At 42.5% G+C, this 9041-nt stretch overlaps 1 protein-coding gene and 1 long non-coding RNA gene across 3 annotated transcripts in view; one reads left to right on the top strand and one right to left on the bottom strand.

Annotated features, from left to right (window-relative positions):
* Positions 1-214: 214 nt before the first annotated feature.
* Positions 215-9041, bottom strand: part of LOC147013160 (uncharacterized) — a 27629-nt gene continuing 18802 nt past the window's right edge. For both annotated transcript variants that reach the window (XR_015051214.1, XR_015051215.1), the window contains one exon: positions 215-1315. This is a non-coding gene — a long non-coding RNA (uncharacterized LOC147013160). The remainder of the gene's footprint in view (positions 1316-9041) is intronic.
* LOC147013161 (discoidin domain-containing receptor 2-like) overlaps positions 5960-9041 on the top strand; it is an 83776-nt gene continuing 80694 nt past the window's right edge. Inside the window, exon 1 of the mRNA XM_085854778.1 lies at positions 5960-6054. The gene's annotated coding sequence lies outside the window, so the exon portion shown is untranslated. The remainder of the gene's footprint in view (positions 6055-9041) is intronic.

Genomic DNA, 9041 nt, shown 5'->3' on the forward strand with positions numbered 1-9041 from the left:
CACCTGAGCTCCGCCACGAACCACGAGTCCCACACGTGCGACTGGGGACCAAACCAACGACCTTTGTCAGGTGCCACATCGCGGAGCACCCCCTTCCTACGACGGTCAGGTACCCAGCTGGACTCTGACCCCCAGCTCGTCTCTCTCCTCTGCTGCGAGGGTCCAATAAAGAACTCTGGGTTTATTTTAATTTGTGTGTGTGTCTGTGCGTGGGCCTGTCTTGTAAGTAGAACTGAATAAGTGTTTTTGGATCATTGTAAATATTCCTTGCTTGCATATTCGCGTTAAGTCTTCCCTGTGTCTTTCCATTGTAAATAAGCAATTGTAGAAATGTCCCCAGTTCGTTTTCGTCTTTTCCTTCATTGGTCCAGCATGGTTTGGATCTGAGTTTATGCGGGGTTTTATCCCCGGTAATCGGACAATTGTAGCCAGGACGTCCTGGAAAGGCCCGCTTGACTGCATCCGAGCCAGAAAGGTGGGTGGCAGAGTGGTAGTCTGTAGGTGTAATTTTACCGCTGCCAGTAGAGTGAATCAGGTTCGACCAGGCGTTCCGAGGGCGTGGATTCCCTGTAGCCGAGGCCGCGTGATTACTTAGATACATTGGATCTAGACAAAATAACCCTACGCCACGCGGTCGAGATATTGACGTTCCACGGTCGGTTAAACGACCCGCCGGCTCGTGGAGTTATCTGAGCGACGGCCTACAATTCCGGGGAGTTTGGTGGGAGATGACGCAAGCTTTCCCCACCTCGTGGCCATTCTCCCCACCGACCCCTGGCCCACAACAATATGTATATACACACAATGTATTGTGTGAAGTTATTAGAGATGTATGATGTGGTGAAGTATAGCAGTAAAGAACATGAGTTCCGTGATTCCCAATCATCGGTCTGTGGTCTTTTATCACTGACCTTTCCCTGTACCTGTTGAGGAAAGGTTTAGAACCACTGTTCTCGAGTCGAGACACTAGAAGTATCCACATTATAATAGTATGCACTTTATAGACATGCTCACATTCTTGTTAATACATGCTTTGTAGACGTAATCACATTCTAAATGTGCTTACTTTATCGAGAGAGATACAGGATGTTGTTGAAAAATATAATATCTACTACTGGCTACCACCAGGTGGCGTTTGTGGCCTACATTAGCATATATGTTCAAACTGGCAGACAAACAAACGGACCCAAGTGCAATACCCTCTCCCCTGGCAAAGGTAGCAAGAAGGACAAGATACAACACTGTTCATGATGAGTGGAAGGTATCAGATACAGCAGGGATCAAGGAGAACTCGAGCTGCTCGGCGTCAGCTGACCTTGGAGAAAGTGCAGTGGAAGACAGCAAAAACATCCAAGCAATCAATGATGGAGTTGTCCTTGGATGAGGTGACAATTTTTTAGGTAGTTTGTATTCTGGATATTGTATTCTATGTAAAAATGTGTACAAACTAGATCAGCACTCATTAGAGCACATACCTCCGCCAGGCTGAACTGTGTGTGTGTGTGTGTGTGTGTGTGTGTGTGTGTGTGTGTGTGTGTGTGTGTGTGTGTGTGTGTGTGTGTGTGTGTGTGTGTGTGTGTGTGTGTGTGTGTGTGTGTGTGTGTGTGTGTGTGTGTGTGTGTATATTACTAAAACTCTCCTCTTGTATATATGTACGTATGTTCCCGAAGTACAGCCAAAACGGTACATGATAGCGAAAAAATTTTCGGCCCACCTTACTCAACATTCTCCTGCGGTGTGCAGTATCAAGTTTCATTCAAATTGGGCAACGAAAAAAATTATTTAAAAAATAAATTCCCGGTTCAGTCAAGTACTCTTCAGGAGTATTTGATCAATGCAACAACCTCAGCGGTATAGTTCGCTGGAACTATCTTTTTTTTTTTTTGGATATGATTTTTTTTATCACCCGCTGTCACAACGGGAACCCAACGGGTTCATGGGTCGTCTAGTTTAAATATATATATAAAATATTTGACGAGGATGGGAATAATATGACAAGGATGGCTGTCTGTTGCCTGTTAGCTGTTTTGCTGATTGGCTGTGAAGAGGCTAGGTGCAATGTGATTGGCTCTTCGCAAGATTATCACATATGCTTATTAAAAACTGATATTCAAAATCCGATTCAATTTTATTTACGATCGGAACTCATGGCTTAAATAATTATGTCGAAATCCAGAGTTAAGTCAGAGAAAAAGTCAGAAAAAACGGTTTATTAAAACGCCATGTAATTGGTTCACGAGTCAGTAAGTGACCACTATATTCATTATGGGTGTGTGTCTGTCTGTCTGTCCCGAGCATAGCCCCGTGGGTTTTGATCCAATCTTGATAAAATTAGGGTGCGAGGTTTGTATCATGATCTAGTTGTGTTTTCTGGAGAATGGGCGTGCTGCGCCCATTATGGGCGGAGCCACGCCCAAAAAACATGTGTTTTTAGGGGGTAGCCGGTTTCAAGTTACATCTTCTCCGAGGGGGTTTGTCGAATCTGGCAGGGGTTTTGGTATTTGGTTAGCCCAATGGCATCTGCATAGCCCCACGCAGCTCGATTTTTTTTTTCCATCCCAAGGTCAAGGTCACAAGGTCACGAACTTAGAAAATGTCAAAAAAATCAATAAATTGGGAATCGAGCTCCTAGGGTTTTCAACTGTTTTGAATGAAAGTTGGTATGCAAGTAGTGCTCTTCGAGTAATACAACTTTCATCATTTATGTTTTTCCCGATTCCCGCCAGTTTGCCCGTGGCGTCCCCTCGAAGACCAACCGTTGGTTGGTTGGTTATACCTCACAATATGAATATGCAAACTTGCATGGTGAAATTCTGATGTGTTCGGCAGGGTATAATGAATTACGTTCTCAGATTCAAGAATACAGATGTTTCAGTTAGACACTACTACCGTGTACATTGCTCGTGAACCATCGCCATCTTCAGACTTGTCTTTCTTACATCGTTTATGAATCAATATTCAAAGCAGTTCTTTCCAAAAACTCATCATTTATATAACCGAATGTAACAATGATCGAGTCATTATGATCAAGAGGCATGGTTTTGGTTAACAAGTCAAAGCAGTGAATTGTTAAACTAAACACGACTTCTTCAATGCCAACATTTTTGCACCTTTGACCTATTTACTATGGGAAATAGGTCAAAGGATGAACAAAGCTGCCAATAACTTGTTGACCTGAGCTGCTCGTGTTGAAATCTCTTGGCTGCAGGCTCAAAGCCCGATTCCACTGGGAAAAGCAACGGCAAACCACTCATTGCATTCCTTGCTGCAAAATTGCTTTTTCGGCAGCAGTTTTGTCTCTCGATGAAGGGCGCTAAATGAGGTGGATGGTCGTTTATTATCTTTACACAACGATTCGAAATATAATGTTAACCAACAGTTCCTTCCCTGCAACAACACGTCGACAACGTTTTTATATCAGTCAATATGGCATAGTTCTGATAACTCTCTTGGAACAACTTGTTTGTTGGAATTTCCTGAAATGTTCCACACTTGTTTTGAATTGCGAGAAGGTGAGATCGAGATGTGCAAGTCCTCTGATCAAGGGGACGGCAACGTTGAGTCTGATCGATATTTGGAGCAATGTTGTCCCCACATGACATCAATTATTGCCATCTGAAAGGTTGCTCTCTCATACATGGCAACTAGGAGGTGACAAAAACGGGTTGGTAGGAATCAAAACCGGGTTAGTTAGTTTGTTGTTTAATTATTTAATTTAATTATTTGACGTGATATCGGAAGTGATACTTACTGCCTGTTGAAATCTTAGAGAATGGTAACATGGCCTACAGTGAGAGAAAGCTCTTGACGTGACACAGCCAAATGACTAGGGATGCATTGTATATCGGCTGCAGGTCACTCCAGGGGTGTGATTTGCATGACCAATCAGCTTGTAGAGTGCTTGCCAAATGGCTTAAGCAAGCACTCAAAGAAACGCTGGCTGCTTGGTAAATGAACAGACTCTGGGTGTGTTTCATCATCAATAAACTTGCTATCACTTGCCAAACCAGCCGTTCCTTATCAATAGCGTCGAATGGGATGCTTGCTTGAGTGCTTGAGTATTCATGCATCAATCAACAAACTTCATAACTGTGCGTCTGGCCTGCTGTGCACTGTATAACGTAAACATGGCCGCAAGCATTCATCATGGTCTTTTCAGTAGTCGCCTGACCACGAGGCTGCAGCGACATATGACAACGTACCATATGCTCCTAAACTTGTGTGGGGGGAAAATTTATATTAATGTATTTTAAATTGTAACAAATGGAGTTTCAGAAATGTAGCTTCTATGCTGCAAATTGAATTGGCTGTCATATCTGGCCAAAAGACTTTTGCCCTAAATGATAAGAAATGTGTTGTTCTGGAGTAGAGTGACCGAGCTGATAAATGAACCTTTGCTTAGAAAATGTACGAAGTGACTTTTTGTCTAAAGGACACGTCTACAGTCTGGGTGAATATCCCCCAACCTCTCTCTCATGGAAGTATAAAATGTTTTGAAAGGCACATTTTCTTAGTACGAGCACGTGAGGAAGTATAGTTTCTCAGTAGCTCGTACTCCTTGGAACTGACCAAGTACCAAGTTAGAATAAAACTCTCTGATGTAATGTAGAAGTGAATTGAATCGGGTTGGTCTAACTGTTAACTAAAGTAAGAATAAATGAAATAGAACCAAATAATATTGCAATCAATGGGGATTCTTAAGTTCATTGTACAAGGGTGAGAAGTGTATGGTGTATAATTAGGAAATAAATTGTTTCACAAGGAAGGACTTGTGTGGACATCAGTTTTATCAGTGTCGATAGGGTTTTTTGTAGGATTTTATAATCAAATCGGACAAACGTTAAACTCTGTCTGAAGTCAAATAGGATTCCACAATCGACCAGTTAGAATCCTTCAGGAGGACAACGATCACAACAAGGTGGGTTTAAAAAAATCCACATCACTTGCATCTGTCGTTAAAAGGAACGACTAACAGTATTGTTGGGAATGAAAACTTCTTCGTTAGTATGCAGCGTAAGGCTGTGGGGTAGCATCATTTGCTGAGGGCTGTGTCGCTGATGCAATGCCCACTGCAGGTTTGGGCAGGAATTTGGAATATGGTCATGGTGCCGGTGATAGCAGCTCGCCTGCTCCTTTCGAAGGACACCGCGGGATATTTTTTAACGTTTACCAACGAATGGTGGCAGACGGGATGTCCTGTTTTAATGTCCATCCGAGGGACACCACGCATATCGATGAATCACCCTGCCTGTGAAACACCAGGATGACAGATAGCTGGGTCGGAATTCAAACCCAGCCAGACAGCTTCGAGGTGAGTGTGCATACCTGGAGGACATCTTATTACCTCTGGGAATTATATTAAATCGTTCGTTAAAACCTACAAAGCCATTTTATTCAGGAGGTGTTAGCAATGGGATGGTGATGATGATGATGATGATGATGATGATGATGATGATGATTCTTGTTGTTGTTTTTCTTCTTCCCGGTTCAGTTCTGCATCAAATAGCCCTTCGATCTCCCGGTGGCGACCCAGAGGAGAGATCCCTCTAATCTTCGATGCTGGACTCTTGCTTTCATGGACCCTGGACCGCGCTGTCTTCCATAACGTGTCCGATTGCGTGTACGTGGGCCCTGGCAGAGGTTGCAGGTGTCGTCAAGTCTCTGTTTGTATAGCAACGGCGTTGATGTGAGTCTTGGTGGCTGAACTCGTTGGCAACGACGAAGATAGATATTGCAAAACAAGAAAAAAGTCACAAAGTTGAAGAACATTACAAGGAGGGACAAAGCAAAATTGAGAGCATGTGGGGGAGAGAATAGGGTGGGTTCTGAGTGCAGAGAGGGGAGGGACAGAGACACAGAGAGAGAGAGAGAGAGAGAGAGAGAGAGAGAGAGAGAGAGAGAGAGAGAGAGAGAGAGAGAGAGAGAGAGAGAGAGAGAGAGAGAGAGAGAGAGAGAGAGAGAGAGAGAGAGAGAGGAGAGAGAAGAGTAGAGAATGAGACGGCAGGCAGCCAACTGGAGCCTTATTACTAGCGGATTGCTCAGCTGTCTTTCAAGGTGGCACATTCTCTTTGTACCTCTTTATGTGCTTTACGAGTTAGTCCAATTGTGATTTATAAATTGAACGTCATCTCAAACGGTTCTTTCCCTTCTTCTTCCCCACGCACCAACGTCATCTGCCCTTCCCTTCTGTCACCTACAACCGACCCACTCACCTCTCTTAAGTCACTTTTCACCACACCTGTGCATATGTTTCTGAAGTTATTTTAAGTGAGCCGGTTATGATCCGAACTAGAATTGTCGTTTTGGGGAGATAACGGGCTTTGAAAGCAATCTTCATGCAAGGAATGCATTGGGTGGTTTGCCTTTGCCTTTCCAGCAGAAATGGGCATTGCAATTTGGCCAGCATTCCGGCGCACAACACCTGCTGTTGTTTAAAATGTACACACTATAATGAGATCCGTAATAACAACGGGAAGGTCCATTAAAAATTGCCATGTTCCACAATGCAGCACCTCTTCCTGCAACTCAACTGGACTCGTTTCGCTGCGTTGCTTATCTCAGGATGATGTCATTGTGTTTGTGTTCCAGCTTAATGAGAGTTCGGCTTGGGACTCGGTCGGATTCACCGCCGGCACGCGTCCTGGGTTTGTTGGTGCACCGTTCCGACAATTGCATCGTCGTGAGGGTCCATGTTTGTCTCTGACCTCGATGGTCTTTGCTTTGATTCCCAACGGTCTTAGATATGAGTAAAATTTCCATTTGAGGCACTGTATGGTGGTGTCTTGGAACACTTCTCTCTTAGGGGACGTTAAGCTGGCTATCCACTGTGCATCAAATGGCTTGAAATGTAGGCTTATGTTCAGTACTCCAACAAATTATAAATTCTCTGCATGGTCAGCTGTTGGGGTCACCTGCACCTTCCTTTCCTCAGAACCCGACTGGTCTTTAACCACCATGAATGGTATGCTTTCAACAGGAGATTGGGTCAGATCTCTGCTCTCGCAGGTTCCATCTTCCATTCTGCTCTTCCTTGCCTTCCGTCCTGTTTCCATTTTTTTCTCAAACTTGGAACATCTATTAACTTTCTCTAAACTTGGTCCTGCTTGCCCACAGGTCTGTTTATTTTGTACTTTAAAGGGATGCATAACTCATGGATCACAGAAAAACTAGGAAGGAAGGACAACGTAGGATATTGATGGCCAAGAAGGGATGGATATGAGGGTGCAGAGGAATAGGAAACAATTATATCTCTTTGTGCTGGGTTTGCTGTTGACTATTCACTCTTGATAGCAAACAGATGGAGTTGGGCCTTGCAGTTGGCCGCAGGCTCAAGGACTTCAGCAAGGCAGTTTACCTGAGCTACTCCACACCGACGACCATACAATGGACCTTTTTGTACATCTTTGATGCTTTAAGACTCGAAGATAAAACCTGAACATAATAACCATAATAACCAGCATTACTGACAAATTGTTAGAAAGATCACACACACAGACAGGCGCAGCAGGAGGCTGTGATGAGAAGCCACCTTGAGAGACAAAGGATAAGATTGACTCCAGATGGATTTGGAAAACATAAAGTTCTTCCAGCCAGAACAGTACTGGGGATGCATTTATTCCATTTAATAATCTCTATACCTTGGTAACCTCACCTCTAAGCAAACTCTTTGAAGTTGTGAGTGTATGTGGAGTACAATTCACCCGTGGATCATTTTTTCTCGTTTGTGCATGGATCTGAACATATGTACAAGGCGTTGCTGACACGTCCTTGCCATGGCCTTCAGCTCATGGCCTCGGCACACAGCCTAGAACTTTCCTCAAAAGCCCAAAAACTCGAGCTTTAATGTGTCTGTGTCGTGAGATGGATGTTTCTTCCCATTGTGTGTCTCTTCACCACACCCATCATGAAACAGTCAGCACGCTGTGCCGCACGCAGCGGTTAGCAAGATTTCCGGAGGTGATGTGGAATTTGGCGCTGCTCCTTCGCTGCCACTCTCAAACTTTCAAAAGCAACATGGCAGAAAGCTAACGCAATATGGATACGATTATATTTTTTCAGGGCGCTCAGTTCTGGCTGGTACTTCAAGTTTGTGCCAATCTTGGATAAAAAGTATATATATATATATATATATATATATATATATATATATATATATATATATATATATATATATAATATAATGTATATATATATATTTATATAAAGTGAGGCATATGCTTGCACACTGCAAGCAACTACTTGGGTGCATCCAACATGCAGACAATAAATATAAGCTTTCTATTTTTGATGAACTGATTGGTGAAAGAGCTTTATATATTTGATTTTATAAAACACCTTCTGAGGACTTGTAAAATGTGACTGTGCAGTCAGCTTCATCCTGTGCGCACCGTCCGGACTAGATCATTTCAATCGTGCTCACGTCCGAGCTAAATAACTCAAGTACATCAAGAAATGATGACGAGAATGAGCTCTTTATTTAATAGTTTGCAGCTGTTGTAATTTTTCATGAAAAATTGTAAAATAAGAGGTGGAAGAGGTGCATGTTAGCGTTGCCTAGCAACCAGTTCCAGTGTAAGCTCTATTGGCTTTGGTAATGTGATCTGCAGTGAGCAGACCGAGGCTGAACTGGCCAACTTATATTTTTGAATATTTCAATTTATTAAATTCTTCTGACAGTTTTGTTGCAGCATTATGCCAAATTTCAGCTTTCCACCTCACCTGAAAGTTACTAAACATTTATGTCAATGGTTATAAAGAGCCTTATTTATTAGATAAGATGATGATATATATTTCAAAAACCAAACTCTGTGGTGTAATGGTTAGAGCTTCTGCTCTGAGTCTGGGAGGTCAGTAGTTCAAACCCTGGCCAAGTCATAGCAAAGCCTTTTTATATGCCCGATAATACGACCCAATATATATATATATATATATATATATATATATATATATATATATATATATATATATATATGTATATATATGTATATATATATATATATATATATGTATGTATGTATATATATATATATATATGTATGTAT

The sequence above is a fragment of the Eptatretus burgeri genome, chromosome 14 (genome assembly GCF_056783735.1).
Source record: "Eptatretus burgeri isolate ZD-2024b chromosome 14, Ebu_testis_v1, whole genome shotgun sequence".
Classification (NCBI taxonomy): Eukaryota; Metazoa; Chordata; class Myxini; order Myxiniformes; family Myxinidae; genus Eptatretus; species Eptatretus burgeri.